Source organism: Candoia aspera, chromosome 2 (genome assembly GCF_035149785.1).
Source record: "Candoia aspera isolate rCanAsp1 chromosome 2, rCanAsp1.hap2, whole genome shotgun sequence".
NCBI classification, from domain to species: domain Eukaryota; kingdom Metazoa; phylum Chordata; class Lepidosauria; order Squamata; family Boidae; genus Candoia; species Candoia aspera.
In genome coordinates, this window is record NC_086154.1 from 12,206,882 (window position 1) to 12,214,302 (window position 7,421).

General features: G+C 51.8%; 1 long non-coding RNA gene across 1 annotated transcript; it reads left to right on the forward strand.

The window, feature by feature from the left end:
* Positions 1 to 1,187: 1,187 nt before the first annotated feature.
* LOC134492187 (uncharacterized) lies at positions 1,188 to 7,310 on the forward strand. The gene is made up of 3 exons (XR_010067396.1): positions 1,188 to 1,245; positions 5,292 to 5,433; positions 7,042 to 7,310. It is a non-coding gene; the product is annotated as an uncharacterized LOC134492187 (long non-coding RNA).
* Positions 7,311 to 7,421: the final 111 nt, after the last annotated feature.

The window sequence follows — 7,421 nt, forward strand, 5'->3', positions numbered from 1 at the left end:
ACTGTCTGGGGTTAGACACTGAGCACAAGCCAGGATCGCCAGCCAGTAATGCCAGGGCGAAGGACGTTAGGTGTTGTAGTCCAGCGGCACCTGCAGGACTGTCTGGCCCATCCTCCATAGCGATGAATTACTACTTGGCTGCTGTAAATGCAGGTTAGAGCATGCAAGTTTCTTTTTCAATCTGAATCTCAGTCTCTTCTGAGCCTTTGGCTTTCCCGTGGGGGTGATGGGGGTGATCCCCTCCTGTGGGGCCTGTCGGGAGACTTTTCATTGTCCAGCCCCACCGCCGCCCCCTCCCTGCCTGGCTTAGGCGGTAGGTGGGCATCTTGCAAGAGGAAGACAGGATCCCGAGTGGTGGTGGAGGGTGCAGTCAAGAAGAGGGGGGAATCCGCAGGTGCAACACGAGAATAGGGGAGTCCTTGGGGAGGGAGGAGATGGGCTTTCCCCAGCGGTCCCCACCACCCCTGCTCGCCTTCTGATTCCCCGCCTTATTCACAAGGTTTTCCGCTTGTCCTCCGGAGCTGCTGCTTCTGCAGACGGCTCTCTGCTCTCCCTGAAATCCACCCTCTGAGCCCCCCTCGCCCCTCCAGCTCCCAGCACGAGGCTGCCTGGGGTTTTCCGGAAGGTTGGGGACTCCCGTGCCCACCTTCCCTTGTCCCTGCCTGGGTGATGAGGTCCCAGAGGCCTGGAGGGGCAGTAGAGGAGGATCTTCGGTTCAGAGGGCAGGGAGGTTGGAGGTGCCCCCTCCGTGGGCGTGAACCGTGCTCGGCGGAGGCAAGGGCGTCTTGCTCGGTTGCAGTGGCAATGACTACACCCTCGGGACACCCGAAATAACAGGTTAGGGATAGATCATCATGCAGAAAATCTACTGATCGGATGGCTCGGAGTCGGAAAGGACTTGATGGCACAGAATCCATCAAAAAATCTCGCCGGCGCCTTAAGCTAGAGATCGCAGGAGTGTATTTTGCAGCCTCTTGTCGCTAGAGGGCGCTCTGGAAACACGCAGCCCCGCGCCTGGAAAGCTGTCAGTAGAGTAGCGGCGTCTGTGGTTGCTGAGGCCCGACATCCGACGGGAGGGGGAGCGGGGGAGCTGGAACAATAGAGTATAGGATTGCTAGAGGGGATGCCGGAGGAGAGGCGGAGGGCAGGGGAACTTCCTGTTCCGGCTCCCTCCTGGGGGGAGAGCGGCGCGGAGGAGCGCTGTGTGGTCCTCCCGGGGTTGGTCGGAGCAGCAGCGGCCGGAAGGTGAGCGGAGGACGGGCGGGAGGAGAGGCCGGGAGCGAGCGGGGCTGGCTGGCCATCCTAATATCCAGAGGGAGGATGTTCCAGAGGGCAGACACCACAGCAGAAAAGGCACGCCTCCTGGTCCCTGCCAGCCGACATTCCTTGGCTGATGGGACCCGGAGCATGCCCGTCCTGCTGGACCCGATTGGACAGGCAGAACTAATTGGGAAAAGGTCCCTCAGGCAACCTGACCAAAGCCATGAAGGGCTTTAAAGATGACAACCAGCACCTTGAATTACACTCGGAAACACACTGGCTACCAATGCAGCTCCTGAAGCAGTGGTGTTACATGTGCCAAGCAGCCAGCACTATTTACAACCCAGGCAGCCGCATTTTGAACCAGCTGAAGCTTCCGAATGCTCCTCAAGGGCAGCCCCATGTAGAGCGCATTGCAGGAGTCCGAATGGGAGGTCACGAGGGTATGAGTGAGAGGGAGTAGTGCCTCCCAGTCCAGGAATGGGCGCAACTGGTGCACAATCCGAAGGTGTGCAAAGGCCCCCTCAGCCACGGCTGCCACCTGCTCTTCCAGCAGGAGCTGTGAGTCCAAGAGGACCCCCATATTGCGCACCGGGTCCGTCTGGGGCAGTGCCACCCCATCCAGGAGCAAAGATGGAAGAACCGTGGTACCGGGAGGCCCAAGCACCCAAAGCCACTCAGCCCATTGCACCCCATCGAGGCCCTACAGCCTCCAGGCGCTGGGACAGGACATCCACGGCATCACTCAGCCCGGGGAGGAGATATAAAGCTGGCCATCATCAGCATACTGATGAGACCTCACCCCAAACTGTCGGATCACCTCACCCAGCGGCCTCGTGTAAATGTTAACTAAGAGGGGTGGGAGAACCGAGCCCTGCAGTAGGGGACGTGGGCTGGACCTTTCCCCTCCCACTAGCACCAACTGGAACCGACCCCGGAGGAAGGAGGAGAGCCAGCGCAGCACAGTGCCGCCCACCCCCAACTCCTGAAGCTGGTCCAGAAGGATACCACGATCGATGGTACCGACGGCCGCCGAGAGGTCAAGAAGAGCAAGAATGGTCGCACCGCCCCTGTCCTGCTCCTGCCAGAGGTCCCCCAAGAGCGCCATCAGTGCTGTCTCAGTCCCATATGCCGTCCTGAATCCTGACTGAGAGGGGTCCAGATAGTCCGCTTCATCCTTTGAAGCTGCCGCGCAACCACTCTCTCAACAACTTTCCCTAGAAAGTGGAGGTTGGAGGCTGGATGAAAACCATCCAGATTGGTTGGGTTGAGCGATGGCCCTTCAGGAGGGGGTGCACCACCGCCTCCTTAAGAGCCTGTGGGACCCCCCCCCAAAGAGGAGCTAACCACCGCCCAAACCCAATCACGTGTCCTCTCCCAGGCAGCCTTGACCAGCCAGGATCTTACACCAATGCCGAGTAGGTTCACATACCATGCTAAACCTTGGTTTGCTTCATTGTGGTTTGAGTGCTGGATTATGTGCCGTCAAGTGGTTGTCGACTCCTATGAACTTCATAGACAGATTTTCTGCAGGACCATCTGTCTCTAACCTGGTCTTTCAGGCCTTCCAATGGTGTCCCCATCGCCACTGGTCTTCTCTTTCCTTCCACTTTCCCAGCATCAGAGCCTCCTCCAGAGATCTGGGTCTTTGCAAAATGTGCCCAAAGTAGGATAATTTGAGCCTGGTCATTTGTGCCTTGAGGGACAACTCTGGGTTGTTTTGTTTGATGATCCACTGCTTTGTTTTCTTGGCTGTCCCTGGTACTCTGAAGAGTCTTCTCCAACACCAAAGATCAAGAGCATCAATACTCTTCCCATCCTGCTTCTTCACGGTCCAGCTTTCGCTTCCAGACAGCATCACAGGGAATACCCTGGGTTGCACGATTCTGATCGTTGTAGGTCTGGACACATCAGGGCATCTGAATCTCTCTTGCAAGGCCTTCACGGCTGCCCTACCAAGCGCTACTCTGTGGCATATTCTTGACTGCCTCTTCCTTTGCTGTTGATAGTCAGTCCTAAAGAGCAGAAGCTCTTTAGCACTTCAGTATGTTTTTTACTGGGGCCACACTTTATTTCCAGAGTCCTCCAGCAGCCACGGGGGACGGAGGCGTGACGGCATAACCGGAGAGGGCTGTGTTAAAAAGAATGTTTTTTGCATTTTCTAGGGAAGCTGATGTTTTTTAAAAAGCAAAACAGATAAATGAATGAATGTTGACCAAATCCACTATTTTACCATATTGCTCCAATGGAGTGATCTTAGGGAGAACTGGGAACTTCAACAACAGAGGTGTGAGAGTTGAAAACGGCAGATCTATGATGTATTGAATAAACCAGAAGTGGCTGGGTTTGTGTAGCATCCTTAGTGAAAATGATTCCAGTGATACAATAGGTGTAATGTGCAAATCCCACCACACCTTAATGTAGGATTTCAAGATACAGTCGAAGGGGAAAACAAATTTCCCCCTAAATTATTTATCTGGATCAACTATGCAACATGCAGTATTGTAAGACCCTATATCAGTGTTGCTCGACCTTGGCAACTTTCGGAGGTGTGGACTTCAACTCCCAGAATTCCCCAGCAAGCATGGGTGGTTGGGGAATTCTGGGAGTTGAAGTCTACACCTCTGAAAGTTGCCAAGGTCGAGAAACACTGCTCAATATCATAGTGTAAAAGAACACTAGAAAGCGTAGTTACACACACACACATAAGCCACGTTCACACTGGACAACCATACAGTAGTTCACTGAACCATGGTTTACTCAATTTGCGGGATTTACACCACACTGACCCAGAAAGTAACTCACCAAGCTGAAATGGAGTTGGCTAATTTTTGATTCGGTGTGTCTTCTGAACAAAGGCTGATGTTTGTCCCAGATGCGAAACAGAAGGACATGCACGGGATAAAGCAGGAATTGCACAAGGGACGGAGGTTTAATTAACCACGATTGGGCCTATTTTTTTTCTTGCCCACTACACTGACTCCATCCTGTTTCAGGGAACAGAAGATGGATGAAGAGCAGCTGGCAGTTTTCAAGTCTGACCCACTTAGTCTTGTGCTTTGTAGATATATGCAACGATTGGCTCCATTGGAGCTGGGAGACTAATACATTCAAATCAATCAGGCAGTCGGTCTTGGCCCTGCTTTGTCCAGTTTTGGACACTCTCTCGTCCTCCTCCGTTGGGTTTTTCCCAGGCCTGGCCGGCTACGTCAGCCATTTGGCAATGCAGGTGTCAAAGACGGTGCGGTTGGAGTGCCAGTTCGTGTGAGAAACCATGGGCATTGTGCAGAAAACAAGGTCACCACGAGCGTCCAGAGCCTTCAGGCCAAAAGTGTCCAGGAGGTAGACCTGAGAAAGAACCAACAAAAACCAAGGGTTCAACTGGACAGACCTCGCAAGGCCACTCGGCAGCACCAAGGCGCAGGTCCGGAGTGTTGCAAAGGTGATAGACGAGTGTCTCTCAACCTCAGCCACTTTAAGATGCGTGGACTTCAACTCCCAGAATTCCCCAGCCAACTTTCAGGCTTGCAAGATTGATGTCAGCCTTCCCAGGTACACCAGGCAGGAAACACGACCAGATGAGCTAATTCTACTTGATTGTAAGGCTACATTAACGGAATCCTGCAAGTCTGAAAGTACAATTCTCCCGCCGTCTCTTTACAGCCCCAGAAACAAGGAAGGGTCCCTTCTGAGCCTCTTGCCCCGCCCATTACCCAGCCGCGGGCTATGCCGTCTCTTATCCGTCCTTTCCCTAGTCAGCGTCTCTTCACCCCGTCTCCCAAGGTCTTTCCCACATACCATTACATATACAAACTAATTGGAAGATGCTTGCTGCAGAGCGGCCCTTCGAAACTAAGAATGGTCCCCGTGTTCTTGGCTTTCAGAAAAGTGAAGGCATGTCTCTTCACACTGATCGTTCGGGTTACTTTCAGTTTTTACTGTGATTCTTTTATTTAAGGGCACTGAGAGCTTTTAAATCATTACAGAGGCTGTGTTTCTAATTGTTGGAACATCTGTGATTTTTGGACCAGGTTCTGGAGACCCAGGATCCACTCCCCCTTCAGCTACGAAAGCTCGCTCAGCGCCTCAGGGCCAGTCAACCGGATGGCTGTTGGGAAAAATGGGAGGGAGCTGGGAAAGCTCTGTACTCTGCCTTGAGTTCTTGGGAGAAAGGTGAGCTATAAAGCTAATGAGCAACTAAAGTACAAGTAGTCCTTACTTAACAACCGTTTGTTTAGCAACCATCCGGAGTTATGACAGAGCTGAAAAAAATTATTTTATTTATTTATGTATTTATCAAATTTTTATCACCGCCCATCTACTTACCGCCCAGTAATTCAAAGCAGATAGAATTGTGTTTAGAATCAGTGGAGAAAGAGCTTTGTAATGAAGGAAGAGAAGAATATAGGAAGACAGACTTTCTAATTGTTTATACAATATTTCTAGTTGGTTATTTTGAAAAGGTGATAGTGATTTGGGGTTATGTTTTATTTTTGTTGGGCTCTTTGGTAATTTCTGTTTAGATCTAATCATACCCAGTGAAGTCCTGGGTGCTCTCTGAGCTTCATTGTTTGCTGGCAGACGTTTCATTACCCGACTGGGTAACATTGTCAGTGCTGGTGAGAGTGGGGATTGCTCCCTGTTGACATACAGAAGGTTGCCCTGCCAGTGTGGGTTGGGGTGTGGTTTCTCCTTGGTACTTCCTTGATTAGGGTATTGTTTGATTGATTGATTGATTGATTGATTGACTGCTTGATAGTCTGTCTCCTTGTTAGTTCCTTGACTTGGGTATTGTTTTCTGCCTGATTGTTTCTCAAGGAACTACCAAGGAGAAAACCACAACCAAGCTCAGAGAGCTCCAGGGACTCCCCTGTTCAACCTTCAGCTACAGATATTCCCCTCTAGTCACACCCAGTGACTTGGATCTTATTTTATGCCTCCTTTCCCAAACGGTGAAGTGTCCCTCCCTTGGGAGGTGCAGACAGAGCCCACACGCACGAAGAACCTTTTCGTTCCTTAGCCAAGGCCTTCGGCTAGAGATCGCAGGAGTGTGTTTTGCAGCCCCGTGTCGCTAGAGGGCGCTCTGGAAACAGGCAACCCCCGCGCCTGGAAAGCTGTCAGTAGAGTAGCAGCGTCTGTGCTTGCTGAGGCCCGACGGGAGGGGGAGCGGGGGAGCTGGAACAATAGAGTATAGCATTGCTAGAGGGGATGCGGGAGGAGAGGCGGAGGGCAGGGGAACTTCCTGTCTCGGCTCCCTCCTGGGGGGAGAGCGGCGCGGAGGGGCTCTGTGTGGTCTTCCCGGGGTTGGTCGGAGCAGCCGCGGCCGGAAGGTGAGCGGAGGACGGGCGGGAGGAGAGGCCGGGAGCGAGCGGGGCTGCCTCGTTTCCTCCGCGGGGGGGAATCGGATGAGCAACTCCGCTGCAAAGTGCCAGCTGTGTGTGTTTCTGTCTTTCTCTCTGTGTGCACGTGTGTGTGTGTGTGTGTGTGTGCGTATGTGTAGAATCCGTCCCCAGCACTTGCAGAGATCCTTGATGATAACCCTGCTCAGTGCTCAGAATCTGTGGCTGACCCAGGCCAAAAAGTGAATGTCTGGATTGGAACGTGGATCTCGCTAGTCTTCCGTGTGTCAAATGAATCATAATGAAAGGTAGAGGTTAATCTGGCCTTTTGGTACTTTGCTTTTCCATTGTAATGTATGCTTTTTGTTGTAGTTGCTTTCACACGTCGTTCAGCCGTTTTATAAACAGTAATAAAACTTAACGCTTTTATGTAATCTTATAGACAAAAGGGATGCCAGTAAGAGCCTTCTGGACAACTGAGAATCAGGAGCAGCATTAATAAGGAAAGCACATCAAGCCAGGAATCAAAATCTTTCCACTTCCTGCATAAAAGCACAAAACCCTTCTCCTTCCCCAGCAGATGAGGGAGAGGAAAAGAGGAAGAGTGTTTTGAGCTGCAAAAATTGAGTATGTTGAACTCAAGGAAACCTTACTTAGAAAAGTCAAGGGGGAGAATTTCCAAATTCAGACAAAGAGAGAAGTATGTGGGAGAAGTAGAGATTGTAGATCACGGCTGATTATTCAGGAGAGGATCCACACCAGAGAAAAGCCATACAAATGCTCCAAATGTGGCAAAAGCTTTACTTGCAAGAGCTCCCTGGT